We start from the raw sequence: 16,872 nt of genomic DNA, 5'->3' as shown, positions 1-16,872 counted from the left end.
TCTTCCTTCTACTTTATGCTTGACACTCGCTACTCCTGCGTTGCTTGTGCAGGTGAAACAGATAACGAGCCGAAATCGTAAGTCGTCTGATATCTTTTTAACCTTCTTTTAACTACGATCGAACATCGGATCTTGTATGCGACGCGCGTGTATATGGTCTTTCATACATGGAGAATCGGTAAATTTACGATGCCTAAGCTAACGCTGTAAAAACGACCTAATCGATCGGGGAATTAACCCCATGCCTTACATTCTCTTCTTCCTCCTTTATCTTTTCTTTCGAACTATACGTGTTACAATTCAGCACTTAGATACTGCGCTTTCTCACGGACCGCTTCGACGTAATTTCTTTCTTCTTCTACGAAAATGAAATTCTCGCTATAGAACATTAAATACTGGATATAATTCGCAATTAGTTTCCGATGCTATAAGTTACATTTAAATCCGATAATGTACAGATGGATTCTATTTACAATGAAATTTTACGATTAATACGCTTCGATAGTATAGGGTAAAGCAGGTTAATCGACAGTTCGCGTGTAATTCTGTAGCATTTTGTTCTATTGGATAAGATGAAACAAATAAGCGGATGAACGCTCTATGATGGAACAAAAGAGAACAAAGCCAACGGCCGATGATATTGTCGCAAAATCAGTCGATGTAACGTAAGCACGAGCAGTACCGGAGGACGACGTTGCGATTCACGAACGTTCGCATCGATTAATTAACGTAAACCACGATAAATCAATCGAATTGTTGTTCTCGATACAGTCAACGGTTTTCCGTGGTTAACCCATGGAATTTCAGATTTGCTCTCTGTTCTTGTCCCATTGCCTTTACCTTCTACGTTGCACCATCTGCGTCTACTCCACTGTCTGTCCCTTTTTCGCGTTCCTCCGATTCCGCTTTCAGAGTCGGTATCGACGATTCGATGTGAGAAATCAATCAGTCCTAAAACCACTTCCGAGAAACTTAGCAAGCGCGTTTCGCCGCTTGACGTCGGTTCAAGAGTCTTCCGAGTAGCGATTCGTCCACGTTCCAGCCCTCTTTGACTCGCTCGGTTAAAGTGACACGGGTCTTTTCGGTCCTACGTCGAATTCGAGTTGCGTTTCCAACTTAAAGCTGAAGAACTTTCTCACTTTTACCGTCGATCATATTTCACATTTTGTTACCGAAATCTGCGATTGATCATAGCATAACGTAGTGTATGACACTTGACATATCATCCGGATTAGAGACTAATCATTAAATGGTAGCTTTTAAGTAATACAAAATATATTTGAAATTTGGAATAGGAATCTTACACAAGTACTATGATTAAACTTATCGTCCGTATGTCAAGAAAAACACAAGGCAAGATTAAAGTCGAAAGAGCAAAGAAACTGAATGGGATTTGAGACGAAAGTTTAGATCCTCGAGAGATTTGGTTACATCTGGAAGTTGTAAAGACCAGAATTGTGTTGAATTGCATTAATTAAGCTGGCGCGTATCTTCCATAAATACTACAGATTTATATTATGTCATTCCATAAATAACACCTTCCGAAAGCTGAATTTAAAACAATGGAATTCATCACGATAAGAGTTTTACCAAAAATAGAACGGAAAACTCAGTACGAAGATAACAAACGATTATAAAAGAGAAGGGGGAGGAAGGTCACTGATTAATTACCAACAGATAGTTGTTTATTTTCACCTAATCTACGTAAATGAAAAAGCCGCGTTATTTATAGAATAACCTAATACATATACCCACACGAAGTATTTCCTGAAATCTCACTATCTCGCATCACGTGTGGAATCAGTATGTTAATTGTTGCACTTGTAAATATCCACGTATGATTTGAAGAAACAGTGTTACTGCAAATAAATAAATAACGATAAATTCGATCGATCATTATCGTTATCTTATCAAGAAAACGTGGAAGGAAAGGCACAGAATAGACTCGGCATATCGATACGCGACGCAGTGAATTCGTCAACTCGCGAGCTTCAGCGATCATCGAGTAGGAACAATAACAATAATCGAGATAACGCACGCAACGCAACGCCGCGAGATCCGTTTAGCTACAACCAAATTGCCAGTATTATCAGTTATCGGATTATTACGGCAAATTGTTCGGGTTTGCCTTTACCAACTAGCCTACATACTGCGCGACCCCTCCGGCGACCCGGTTCGCCATGTCGGTGGCGTGGCGGTCTCTTTTCGCTCCGTCTCGCTTTCATCGACGCGTTCGCCGGTGACTCGTCCCATTTGTCTCCTTCGCTCACCATAGTGGAAACGTGCTCGACGCCGCGCAGCTAGATGCGCCGTTGTTCGCGTAAGCATACGGTAAATTCCAACTTGGCCGAACTCTAAACGTAACCTCGCGTGGAAAGCTGACGCTGCCAGTCCGCGAATACGAAGAAAAGTGAATGGAACGGCTGGCGGAGAAAGGAAAAGCAACTGACTCGAAATATGTATTCCGGCACAGTGGCGTTCGGAGAAGTTTCGAAACGACTTCGCACCCAACATCCAAACGTTTGTGCTGAGTTACGAGACTGTTACACCGCGGATACAGCTAGTAAATTCGAGAGGTAAATGCCGCTCAATCGTCGATAACGCGTCTACAACGATGTCCCAACTTGAACTGTTCAATCACCTTAAGAGCGTTACGCGACCAACGTTCCCATAGATGGGCCATACTTGTTCAGATTTTTAGTACTTGTATACGACATATATATATAATGTAATGAGAAACGTCGCTATGATATTCTCTGTGTATATGATTGTTAAAATTTGTTCAATAAAAGTTAGTGTCGCAAACAATGCTATATGTGAATTACGATCTTTCGTTGTGAGTTATTTGCAAATGGAAATAGGAATAGGATAAAACCTTTCCTTCCGTATTGTTGAACTTTTGAACTTCGCCTAGAGATAATGGGAATACGAACCTCATCTAGGGACACACATACCCGTAAATATCCATATGTAGGTACCTGTAGATAGCAGTAACATGCTTGTACACGTAATACCCCGATAATACGCTAAGTCTGAAATATGGGTATCGCCAATGGCGCCCATTGAGTCTGCAACATGATCTTACGAATACGAACCTCTATCAGAACTGCGTAAAGTTCGTGGTCTCGTTATTTACTATTCGCTCATACGATTTCTCAATCAACGTCGTGGCTGTACTCGATCGTACACGATAACGGGAATTTCACACACAGTCGATGCATAAATTTCCAATGACTTTCGATATCGTACGAAAACGTGTATCATTCGATATCTTTCTGGGTCACTGCAGATATCACTGCTGCATAAAAACGTCCGCATTGTTATATACGGAAAACGTTTGAATATTGACCAGTGCACGCGTGTACGAAAAGAATAGCAATTGCGGCGACGCGACACAACAGCGTGATAAAGAGATTTCTGAAATATCACCGAGATATAAGCCTCTCAAAAATACGACAATTATTCACGAATCAGTCTTAAAACCGTCACGGAGTGATTTATACATGGAGGGAAGGTACACATGGCTATTTATGTCGTAAAGATATATTTCGCGGTGGTATCGCTGCGCTTGATAACAAATTGTTTCGCGGCGTTTCCCACTTTTATCTAACTCCATGGAGAAGACGCGATAGAATGAACGCAGAAATGAATATACAATGATACGACATCCGGCTATCATTAATAAACCGTCTTAGAAATCATGTGCCCGATCTTCCGTCGACGGTACATGCCACGAATCCATTAGAGTAATTTATTTATCCTGGCGTCTAATTATTTACTATCTACATCTGGGAAACTTCAGCACTCTTAGAACGATAGGCTCCGGTTTAAAATCGTAGCAAGCAGCCGAGTGAGTTGTTACGCTGAAAAATCGTTTCGACGATTCTATCCTTAACGAGATCCTGTTCCGGTGGTTTGCTTGATCGATCTCGCTCTCCAACCGGAAGCAACTCTTTTTCTCTCGTCGAAGAGACGACTTATGAAACTTTGAAACGCGTTGCTTCGAGACCACGATGTCTCTTCTTTAATCTCGAAACCCGTATACTCGAACGCCTTTACCATTCCCGGTGACGTTATCGATGGTTCTGTTCAGGGACAAAGGAGACCGAGGCGATCTAAACGTTCCAGACGTTGCTACGTGCTCGACTGCGTTTCGTTCGTAAATCGCTAGACCACCGTTGCCTGAAAATCGTAGCCGTGACGAAGGCAACGATGGCGATTTTGTTTTAATCATGCCAACTCGCCGGGGTCAGAAAAATAGAGATGGAACGAAACGGGCGAGATGAAGGCGGAGAAGACTGATTCAGGGTCCCCCGGTAGTATCTGCCTGTTCGAGGATTGAGTTCACCCTTGTTACGGTGACACTGCGGCTGGGTAGAAGTCTCGTTCAAACGTCCTAGAAGGGGTTGGATGTAGAGACGGTGGTTTCAGTCGCCGAGCGTTTCCGAATCTCGGCGGGGTTAATAGTCGAACGTGCCTGGAGGGATTCTCCAGCGCTGGCTCCGCCATCCCTGCCATTTCCCTGCCACCCTTATCCCCACCACCACCATGCCATTATTGTTCGTTTCTGAAAGGCTGAATCTCAGCATTCAGACTCCTACTTCCTCCTTTCCTTTGCTTTCTCGTACCATTCCTTCAACCTCTTCTCCTCCCCCTTCATCCTCCACCTCCACCTTCAGCTTCTCCTCCCAGGCAACGCAATCTCACCGCTTCCGTGCTTACAACCAAGACGGCTTTGCTTCCGACACCAACGGCTGTCTTGCCGCGATAATATGTTAATCAGCCAGTCGCGATGTGTTAATTAATGGCCGTAGGCAGCAGCGAAATGTCGATCGCTCGATGTTACCCCCAGAATTGTTTCCTATCAGGCACGACGCGACTCCGACGACGCCGCACCGCACCGAACGTGACCGGTTTATTTCGAACTGGGCGAGCGCGTCGTGCGTTGCGACATTATTAATAAACGCGAAACAGATTAATTCGATCGATGTCGTTCTACGCGATTAGCGAACATTCCACGGGCCGCTGTTGAGCGCGCTGCAAAATGCATCGCATACATCGGGACGCATGGTCGATGTCAAATGTTGCGATCTCTCAGCGAGATTCGAAATTCCGTTTGTACATTCATGGACGCGTTAATTTTTCATGGTGTCATGTCGCAGAGAGTCGAACATAAATCAATGTCCCTTCGTGAATTCCAACTATAGGTAGAGAGGTGTTTGAATTGGCGCAGCGGTCGATATTCTCCTACTTTTAATTCGCTCGCAAAATCATTAACGATAAGACAATTTCCACTTGCTAACAACGTCGTTAACGAACGACCGAAATAGACGAGGAAGACTCGGTAATTTTCTCGGAACTCGACTCGGGAATTTAATCGGTGGCATCAGAAAACCTGACGAAGAGAAATTGGTTACGGTGTTGATACGCCGATTATTTCGGGCTCCGTTTTAATTATACCGTCTACCGGAACTTAAGCTATAAAATATAGCCTTTATCTGTGAAACCGCCTATCAGTGAAAAGCAGCCTGTTACTTTTCAATTAAACCGATCGACGCGACTTCAACGGCGAGCAAAACGCTGAAACGGTAAACAATGCGAATATTCTTGAAAGTTCGCAAGTTGGCGAAGAATCGGCTTAGAATCGCGACGCATCGACTAGTCGGTGGCAAACAATCGAAGTTGAAAAGTGATCGCGACGGTGCTCGACCTCGGCCGCGCACAATATCAATTGAGAAGTTGGCGCGTCAACAGATTTCATTTGTAACCATGGAAGCCGTCGCTTTGACTTCTTGCGAGGAAAATTAACCATCTGTTTAAATAAAACTGTTCCTTCTCTCTAGACTCGAATCTCATCGTCGTGTTATCCATTTCGGAAATTTTCCAGCCAACTAACGTGCCGCAAACTCAAACGTCGCTTTCCAGCGAATATACGTGTAACCAGTTCGTAAAGCTCGTCCGCTGGCTAAAACAGAGCAGCGGTGTAAAATAGGAAAATGTACGAGCCAGCGTATGCGAAATATACGTAAAGCAAAGCCGATACGTTCAAAAAGATTGCCGCTGCTATGAGCATGGCGTGTCTTCTCGTAGCTCCGCTCCTCTTTGCCTTTCTCGTTTGTTGGTCGACGTTTATTTTGCGGTTTTCGCGAAAGCGGATAAACGAGAAAGCATTGATTATATTTACAACAGAGCCTCGAGGCTGGATTTAACGCGGCTTGGTGAACGCTGGCATTCGCGAAAATTTTCGACTCGGTGCCATCGCGTGCTCCTCGCTACCTTGCAAATCACGGTCCGTATTCCGTAGAGTTATTCCTCCCGTAAAACGTATCGACGCCATTAACGGAGAAATCTGTACAATTTTGACAAGAATTTAACTCGGTGGATGTCGAGGAAAATTTAATCGCAGGACGATAACACGGCTGTTTATCGGTGCGTTCTTTCGTCGAACGGGATCGTGAATAGCGGACACGTTTATAACCGTGCCACGCGAAACAACGTACCGGTTATGGTTGCCCCGACGAAAGGTTTATTATCTCGTGCGCGGCATAACAAGGGACGCCGTTACTCCTTGTTGGTTGGCGTGCAAACATAAGGGAACGTCGATCCGACTCCGGTAATTCTAGCACACTCGTCCGTAAACGTAAACCCGCTCGACGTCAGCCAGGGTACTTTTATTCCGTGCTCGGCAAATTTTTAAGCGGGCTACAGCGAAAGACAATCTCTTTATACGTTCCCCGCCGTGTTTTCACCGCGAAATTGCGTTGTCACCCTGCATCTTCGTCCAGTCTTTTCTCCATTCACCTCCATGGCACAGGGTGAGGATGTCCCGGGCGAAAAAATGTCGAAAACGAGCCACGATATATAGAAAGCGTGAAAAAACATGCCGTGCAAAATGAGGCCGACAATTTTGACAACATCTGTCTGACACCCTCGCACCTTGCCAAACATATTGCTCGTGTTATTATACGTGAAAATTATAGATGCACCTACGGAGATAAGGAACAGGATTGTGTCACTAAGATTTTAATATTCTCTGAATTCTGGCATTCGAAATTTGAAATTTGAATTTCAGTTTGATACGTCTCTTTTTCCATACTATCGAGAGATAGTAGTAGCGGCACTTGGCGTCGTAAAAACGTTTTAAACGCAGCCTTGAGAACAACATTTTTATGGAAAAGACAGCAATGCGGACGAAATTACTGGGAAACATCGTTACGACGATTTTAATCCGTGCACGTGGATAGGAAAGGCGACGTGGCTAGCGCTAAATCAAGTTTCGTTAAACGACGAATAAATCGAGCTTTTTCACGGAGTCGCAGCACGGTGTTTAAAAATGTACGCTTAAAGCTTCGAGCGTGCAGCCTGTGTACGTGTACACGATTCTATCCGGGCTTATGCGCACGGGGTTACTTAATCCATACGGAATTCCTGCCCCGACTATCCTCGTCCTGCATGCCAAGTAACTCGCCCATCTTACGCTTTTCCAGCCTTCTCCGCCTCTTGCTAAAAATCCGCGATTCTTCGAGTATAAGGCTGGCTAGATGACGATAATCGATTTTGAAATTGGATATCGACATCGAAACGCGAAGATTCTACGAATTGGAAATTTTAATAGCAATCGATTGAAGAATTTAAAGAATACTATTTTGTCGTCGGATGTATACCGAATGTGATTTTCCAACAATTTTTTGATATACGAATAACGAACAACAAGTTTGTTAACAATGGTTAATGCGTCAATCTGTTCAACGTCACAAATTGTACATACAATGCATCGTTGGATATCCATAGCCATGAAAGCCGTCATTCGCAACCCTCTGCTCACAATGCCGTGTCATGATGCTACGGGATATTGCGATTCTATGGAACATCATGGAATTTCAAGATGGCCGTCAGGGGCAAACCGAAGGACCGAGAGCAAAAGGAATTCAATTTCGCACTGATCGTCTTTTATGTCCATGTTTGTACGAGCATTTATATCTCGACATCGATTTGAAAACACGTCGATAAACGTATTCTGTATCAAAAATACAATGTTGCCATCGAAACGTTTGACATTTTCATAGTGTCGATATCCTATTTCTAAACTCAAATGTAACGCCGCGTTATCAGTCTCGTATTTCGCGAATCGATTGATATTTCAGCAACGGGATATCTGTTTCGTTCTTGCGATCGTCTTTCGCGCGAACGATCGAGCAAATTTCATTCAGGACACGGAATTTTACTCTTCGATCAATATTTAACCAATTAATTAGAGGTTGGTTTACCAATCCATAGAATGTTCTTGGCGCATTCAAAGAGAAGGTGAAAGAGCCCGGTCGACGGAGTTACAGCCAAACGAGCTCGTGTTTGCCGTGTCCGTGCTCCATAACGTTCGTAGCTTTGATAAGGATCGCTTCAATTATCCATTCAATTACGAGCTGCGATCCATAATCGTCAAATGCCTTAGGAAGCTCGATCCGAAGATTTCTCTTGTCTTCTCCCTGACCGGCGGATGTACAGGAGAAAGGAACGTCGTTCCATCCTAATTGCCTGCCGTACCAAGCGTTCGTATCAATTTCACGTGCCAGACACGATATTCCAACTAAATAACCTTCATTTAGTTCAATTCGATTAAGTCCCGTTTAAAGCTTCCATTGTGATCGAATTAGTCGCGTGCATCGACGCGGCGCGAAATTTCACGGGGAAGCAAAGTGCATGAAACGCGACGCGATGTGGCGCGACACCGAAAGGCACCGGCCGCTTATGATCGATCATTTTTGCCTGGCGTTAACGAATTTTCTAACGTCGTTAAACGTTGTTCCGGCCAATTTTCGTGCATTCTCGCGATATTGTCAATTAGCACCTTTGTACCGGTCCAGAGGGAGAGAGAGAGAAAGCACACTACTGCCTGTCATCGTCGACCGAAAGAGCTTCTGTACACACAACCACGCGTGTACAAGCGTGAATACGGACACACGTGACCGAGCATAGAACGATACATAACACAGAGGAGCGAGGAAAGCGTCGATGATAAAGACGGAGCGAAAGAGAGACGGACAGAGGACACGGGAAGAGGAAGGTTGGATACGGTCGAAGGTTGAATTCACTGTGAAAGGGTCCGTTGGTAGGGGTAGAGGGAATTGTATGCGATGCGGTCTCGAGGTCGAGGTTTACCTGGTCGCGCCACTCTGTAGGGATGCTTTGCGCGTGTATCATACCAACCCCGAGTTAGCGAGCTGATGGACCATAGTTCAGCCATGGTCGACCATACTAGTAGATCGTTTCTCTACGGCGTACGCATAGTTCGAGGTGTCATCTGACCTCGAGCTCGTCCTCGATGTCACCGTATCCGGTCAGTGCATGCAGGTAACGTGTTACGTGAAAGAGCCGAGTCACGGGGCTGGCGAAGGTAGAAAGCAAGGATCGACAGAGGGGAAACGCGCGAGAAAGACGTCAAAAGCTACTACAAGAGAGAGATAAAGAGAAGGGACATGGGGTAACGATGGCTGGTTGTGTGTTCCGACGTAATATGGGCTTGTTCCCGTTTGCGACGCGGTTCTCCCGTGCTTTGCAATTAGCCTTTGTCGCGAATGCCCGACCAACCATCTCCTCCCCCTCGGCCTCTACAACCCTTGAAAACCTCCGCAACGTCCTTCTATCTTCGCCACCCTCTCGGGATACGCTAATATCCAAGCGTCTAAGCAACCGCTTTAACCTGCACAATCGTGTTATCGGACTTTCATTAAAATGGAAAATTTATATCAATTTTCGCGCTTTGGTCTCCTCTTCCTCTCAGCAAAATAACCAAAGTTTCAAGATTTTTCGCATCACGAAATTTATGAGTCGAATTCACTTATCGTTAGCGTTCACGGCTGCACGAAATTACAGATTAAAGGCGATTTCACTCGTATAAACGGAAGGTAATTTCGATGATGGAAATTCCGAATTTAGAAGCGAACGATCACTTTCGATATTAGGTTGCTCGTCAGGTTAGTTTTGAATGGACTTTCGCGTGCCACGTGTTCGTACAATAATGGCTCAAAGCGAGCAATGATGCGCATCAAATACAAGAATGTATCTACGATATAACCTACATAGACAGGATAGGAGAAAGAGATTCGTATTCGAACCTACAACTATGCTCGGCAACTTTTGCACGCTGACTAATCGATTTCGTATAATAGAACAGCGAATTCATAGATACACCGATCTTCTCTATCGCCGTATCTCCAATCATAGCTCGAATTTACCCGTAGCGAACGTCTAATCTTGCGCGGTTCTTCTTCTGCGCGGTAGAATTGAAGATTCTATCGAAACATCGGTCTATCTATCTTCCACGTGTTCAATTCACGAAACGCAAAAAATATACGTTTAGCCCAATGAAATTCGCGTTGTCTCTGATTCTCGACGCGAACAACGTCTCACGATGCAGAAACAAAGCGGGAAAAAAGATAATGGATCGCGCCAAAGCGTAGACTAAGCACGCAGAATGATTATTGCATGAATCTACAGTATCCGCACGCTCTAGAGTTTACCTCCTTCCTTCCTTCCTTCCTTCTTGCAAAACCTTCTCCCGATGCTGTGGGATTCCGACAGAGCTTGAACGAAAGTGGAATTCAAATTGTTATTTTAATATTTATCATCCGGCTCTTAAATCCCTCGAAAGCTCGCCCTCCTCCACACCGCGTTGTCAGGATCAACGATTCACCTTCAGGCATAATCTTCTATGAAAAATGCTAACCGTTCAACTTAACGCTTCAATATTTCAGATATTATCAACCATGGCACGAATAACCACCGTTCACCGACTTCGTTAACAATCTTCGGCCGTCGATCATTTCGAAAAATTCAAACGGATACCTGTTATCGCGCCCTCTACCTTATCTATGACACCTGCTGGATAAGAGAGAAATCGGACAACATAGAAATTTCTTTCTATCGACGAAACGTAAAGGGAAACGAGATGGAAGTATACGTCTCTTGTACAGCTCGTTTATTGGGAAACCTAAAGAGACCGTTAAACGAGCTGGGCGGGCTTTGATTTTAATCGAAGGTTATGCCGCCGGCAATAATCGGCAGTTAGCCGAGCACCAGTCTCCGATGAGGCTGGGGTTTGCTGATAACAGACTTAGCAGGGGTGGCAAGTGGCGCAGCAAGGGGTGTGGAGGAGGGTTAAAACCCCCTCCGGTAACAGCCAACCATGTTACGAATCTCTGGTCGGCGTCACGGCTACATTGCTAGAAGAGCGGATCAGGAGGGCCAGGTGGAAGGAGGAACGTGTATCGATGCCGGCTGGGATAATCGATTGATCGCCTTCTTAATTAGCGGCCGGGGTATTTAGAGTGCCCATTCAATTACACAGTTGCGTAATCTGCTTACGCAGCCTCCATCACCGAGCTTCCTCTAGCCAGAGCTATCCCCGTTTCACGTCACGTGGACTGTATCACGGTGCTCGTCGCCACTCAGAAATTGGATTCGATGCTGTTCCAGCTTTGACGAGAGACTCCGATTAACGGAGAATCACGAGCAACGGCGTAAAGTTTCGTTCGATTCTGCAACTAACCGCCTCTCGAGAAGCAAGACTCTCTGAGTTGGTGGAAACGACCGTTTTAGTCCTCGATAACAACAACGAAATTCATTCGCTTTTCGATCGTACCAATCTATAGTTCGACAAAGTATGTATCTTTTTTATGAACGAGTAGCATTAAACACGAATTGACGCTTCTAATATCTATCGTCACAACGATCAGACAATTGTACGAATTTAAAGCAGCATTCGCGAGAAGAGACTTCTGACTATTCATAAATTTTTCCTTTGTATCTCGTATCGATTGAGACGTTCGTTGCACGGGATATAAATGATCTCACGAACACGTTCAAAATCCCCGATATCCAGATCCAATTCTCCAGGTAAGCGCAATATCTCAAATTAATTCTCACCGTCGTAGTTGTCTGGTATTCCCGACTTGTCCTTTCTCTCATCCTTCCCCATCCCCCTTGCTTCCTTTCGCCCGACGTTGGCACGAGCCTGTGTACATCTCGAAAGTGAGTAGGAGGTTTCCACTTACCCCCTCCGTTGCCCCGGCCTGTTTCACGAGCTTTCCGCTCATCCTACTCCTTCCCTTGGCTGCAAGATGTGTCACCGGCTTATGAGAGCGGCGACCCTCGCCTCTCGTGTTTCTTTCGTGGAAGTAAATGTTTTTAATTTCGTCAGGCCCGACGTCCTCTACTTTCGCAAACGAATGGACAGAGGGATGGCACACGAAAACAGTGAACATGAACGACGCGACGAGACGCGTCGCGACGCTTGCCAACACCCGGACCAGGGGTTCGTCGCCAACCACTCCGGACTGTACCAGCCAGTTTCGTCGTTCAACGCTTTTTGCTGTCGCGAAAGTTAACGAGTCGTGAGACGGAAGAACGACGTGAGGAAACACGATGAGGGCACAGCGAAATCAACGACGTCTAAACCTTCTAAATATCGTAGGAGTTGGATAAAAATACCTCGAGATTCGTCTTCGAATTTGAAAAGATTGGTCGATTACGATAAGAGATTAAGTAAATTTTCTAACAAATATTTAATATTTTTTAAGATAAAACGAATCTCGTAGTCATTCGTAGATATAACTAAGAGAGGTACACGTGATAGAATCTCGATGAGAAATGAATATCGTCGGAGAACAGTTTTTCCGTTGTAATGAATTCTTGTTCACTTTTCTGGACCACAAACCTTGCGAAAAAGATTATTCGTGCAAGAGACAAAACTTGTCTCTTGGATGCAAGGTAAGGGTAAAAGAAACCAAAACGTTGGATCGTTCGAATTCTTTACACCCGGCTATACACCGAAAATGTAATAAATTTCTTGGTCGGCGCTATGAATCTTCATCCCCCGGTATTGCAGCGGTGCTTTTCCCGCGAATCGAGCAAGGGTGTATTGAGTGTCTGGCCGAGTTGTCCTCGCGTACCTTCATCCTACTTTCTCTTCTTTCCGCCAGAAGGACATAGAGGTTGATACGTCTGACCAGATGGAATTTTTCCACTTTATTTTCCTGGTCTTGCGCACGATATCAAATTCCATTGCCTCCTTTCCCCCTCTCTTTCTCCGTCACTACTCTTTGCCTGGCGGTCTCGCACGCTGTATTTCACATAGACGTTCGTCCTTGATCTTCTCTGCCTCTCTATCCGACCATTTCTCCGTCTCTGCCTCGCACGCTTCGCTACCAGCAAGGATATTCAGTTCTCTGTCGTCAGTTGCTCTCTTTTGTGAGCAGAACGGAAGACAAGACAAATACGGAAAACGAAGAGCCGGGAGGAGTACACGACGACACTGCTTCCGGAATAACGCGATTATATCGAAGTCGTGGCACCAGCCGTGCGCCCAGAAATCGATACCTATCGGCGGAGAAGTATGAAGTGCGTTTAAATTTGTCGGAAGTCATAAATCGCAACCGAAATATATTACCCTTTCGTACAACCAGTTCCTGTGAAACTTTTAACCGAATACCACGACACTTAGCCTTTGCACTTTTAATGCGCCACGGAACGAACCACGTCGCGAAACTCGTCCAAATTGTCCAGTCAAGATATTGAACGATAAAAAAGGAAAATAGCTGAGGACCGTATATATCCTATCGAGCCGCACATGTATATGGCGTAGGAGACGAAATGGCTGATTCTTCTTAAAAAAAAGAAATAAAAAATTTAATATGAAATTTCCTTGCCGTGGCTAACGTGGAATCAATTCCTTACCGAGTATATTACGATTTTCACCCCATCTTGTAGACGTTATAGACGTAATCGTGTGCTTTTGAATTGTATTATATGGTTTTCGATCAATGGAAGATGGAGAAATAGCAAGAGTACGACGATTCCCGCGCAACGAATCAAACACTTTAGAACCGAGACGTTGTAAATCAATAATCCATTGAACAGAAAGGTAGCGCGAATAAGTTTAACGAAAGTCTCACGCGCGGCTCTCGAGGATTCGCTTCCGCGCTATCCCCGCGTGACAGATAAAGCGGAACGACTACTCGCAAACTCTCTAATCAAAGAGCGTTCTATCAAGTTTGTTCTATGCACTTGATTACGTAGAATGCGAGACGGTAACGTTGTTGCCGGTGTCTGAATCGCGAGGTATCGAGGTACGACTTTAATTAAGTCAGATTTATGGAGTAAATATCACGGATAAGGTACGTGTATATATACACCACTGTCGACGAGGAAACTCAGCCACGATTGGATTCTCCATAATTTTGCGTTAAACTTCCTAACGACCGTGAAGTCGAGTGGACATTAATTACATCAGACGAAGACTATCGATGTCTCAGCAAAAGGATGTCATCTTCTGAACGCGAAACTGTTGCTAGCGTTTCCCAATAAAAATCATAATAATAATAATAACGACGATAAAGGAAAATTACTTGAATTAATCAAGAACGCGGTAACGATTTTCTCGTAATCGATGTTTCCAGAAAATTGATACTCGTCATCGGTTATTGGAAAAGCCAAGTGTATTTGCAGGTCCAGCACTCTTCTCGTGCCAAGTTTCAGATTGGAAACCCACCGCGGTTATTAGTTATACAAGTAGTTTCCAACATCTCTAGGGAGCGGTTCTCGGGGTTAAAGCGAGGCTTGATTAGGCGCGGCAACTTGTGTTTCCATCCTGACTCCTTACACAAACTTATACCATATTAAATTGCGCTTAAGTCAAGCACGTGCTCGAAGGTCACAGTTCGTAGAACAACGAAGGAAGGTTATGAATCGAGAAGGTAAACGAGAAAGAAAGAGAAAGAGAGAGAGAGAGAGAGCAGAAGATGAAGGAAGATAGGAACGCGAATCGTAGGAAACGCAACTACAGGCCGTAAAGATACGAGGTGCTAACGTGTCAAATGAGAAGAAACTTGGAGGAATTTAATATGCCGGTCCGGATGTAGTAGAAACGCCACATCACATCACGCGGGACCATGCGATTCTACAAGGGAGAAAGGGGTTTAAACCTAACCGGATGAACGAACGGCGGAGTATGCGGAAAGATAGAATGAGATATGGTAGCTTAATTCTGTTACAAAGTTACGCGACTTTCTGGAACTGTCCTCCCAGGACCTAATTATGCGGCTGTCTCCGAAGAGAATTCTGCGAATCTACTGGTTCAACGTAAATATCGTACGCTAACTAACATGCGGGAGATTTACGCGTGTCAAGCCAAACCTGACCTGCTTTCTTCGCTTTCATGGCCATGCGTGAAGCAGAATTAACGAGAAACTACGCCAAGTACACCGGAGCTCGAGAAGTTCGAACTTCCCCGTACGAAGTTTACAAGGAAACAGTAAAACCAAGTATTCCAGTGCCATACGTTATGTTAATTCGTAAATGACCCGTAGAAATTCCGATATAGGAGTAAAACGATACGAAAGCGATTTAACGATAGTCGCGGCTGCGTGCTACCGGCGATCGAGTTCCGAACTTGGAGGGAAACACAGGAATGTATTTGACCGTATTAGCTAGAGAGGAATGTTTGTCAGAAGCAAACGAGCGAAACCTGTAATTATGTTTGGCGTCGATTCCTTAAGTACACACAGTCGGATTCGCTACAGATCCTGCGTCCGTCAAACGAACGTTATATACTGCTCGAGCCTAAGGGTGGACCGCTGAGTCCACCAACAACAACACGAATATAGACGAGTGGAAATTAATTTCGATACCGAGCGATCACGGATCCGAAATAATAAAAATTAAACGTACTTACGCTCGTGAATATACTTTCGAACATAGAGTTGAAATTTCAATGAACACTGAACAGAACGTTCGCGTGCAAATATCGTCATGCGTTACGATATACTCGAAAATCTAATTGAGGCTAAACTAGTTTATAAAACGATAGTTCCGATCGACGTTCTCTTCTAGGATTATTATTTGATAAGTGACAAAAAATTCTCGAAAACAGAGGCGGACAAACAGAGATGGAAGAAAGGAGGAAGAATCAAAGAGGAAGAGAAGGAAAAAGGGACTGAGCGAGTAACACGAGGATAAATTCCTTGAAGGAAAGTTTTCATGTATCTTTGCTTCGCAATCCCAGCGAACGGCGTGTATAAAGTGCAGCTACCGGAAAGGTACGGTTATGTCGAGGACCGTGTCGGTAAAGACGGTGCGCAAGTGAACAAGTACATGGTCCGTTGGTCTAATCTAAGGCTAAGTTAGGTTGGGTTAAAGTAGACGAAACCTCACCAGTATTAGTCGAACCAGGTTAGTGTCCTACCATCCTACTGAAAGTTTCCCAGAGTCTCCTAGATATTCCCTACTCCACCGCCACGACGCCCTTTACTCCTTTTACAACCGGCGACCGCAACTTCAACAGTCAACGACCGCGTGGATGAAAACGGCCGGTTATTTCTTCGTATATCGCGACGCCAGTGTACGCGGACAATTAAAGATAAACATTTGCACGGTTCCGACTGACCTGGCCTCTCGACAATACGCGGATAATTAGCGAGACTGACTGTACGTTAAACGCACAATTAAATATGACTGACGTTAGCGGAAGGCTGCAGCCACCACCTCCAGGGCCCAGGATGGTGCCACGAAAGGGGACCAAGTTAATTTCGTCGTTAAATTTTCCACCGGGGAAAGATACGATTTAATTTGTCCGGTAAAGCCAGAGCGGAAGATATTCAATTTGTGTTTAAGGTAGAGAAGCTGGTCTTGCAGGTGTACCACTCGTTAGCGACCATCGTACGTACACACCACTACTACAACTTTCCGTTTAATCTAATCCAATTATAATAGAATTTGGCGGATCAATCCGGGATTAATTGTAGTTATTTACAAGAGGTGAAGAGACGAATAAGAGGCCAGCAAAAACAAAAATAACGTCTGGAGAGAGACCGTCGGTGA

The 16,872-nt window shown here is 44.7% G+C and overlaps 1 protein-coding gene and 1 long non-coding RNA gene across 4 annotated transcripts in view; one reads left to right on the top strand and one right to left on the bottom strand.

The window, feature by feature from the left end:
* Window positions 1-16,872, bottom strand: part of LOC100749423 (agrin-like) — a 389,618-nt gene that overhangs the window by 330,339 nt on the left and 42,407 nt on the right. The window lies entirely within an intron of this gene.
* Window positions 17-15,714, top strand: LOC117152403. Its single transcript, XR_004462785.1, has 3 exons — window positions 17-77; window positions 10,752-11,657; window positions 12,197-15,714. It is a non-coding gene; the product is annotated as an uncharacterized LOC117152403 (long non-coding RNA).

The sequence above is a fragment of the Bombus impatiens genome, unplaced genomic scaffold (assembly GCF_000188095.3).
Source record: "Bombus impatiens unplaced genomic scaffold, BIMP_2.2 scf_1461, whole genome shotgun sequence".
NCBI lineage: Eukaryota > Metazoa > Arthropoda > Insecta > Hymenoptera > Apidae > Bombus > Bombus impatiens.
This window is presented reverse-complemented; position numbering and strand designations above follow the sequence as displayed.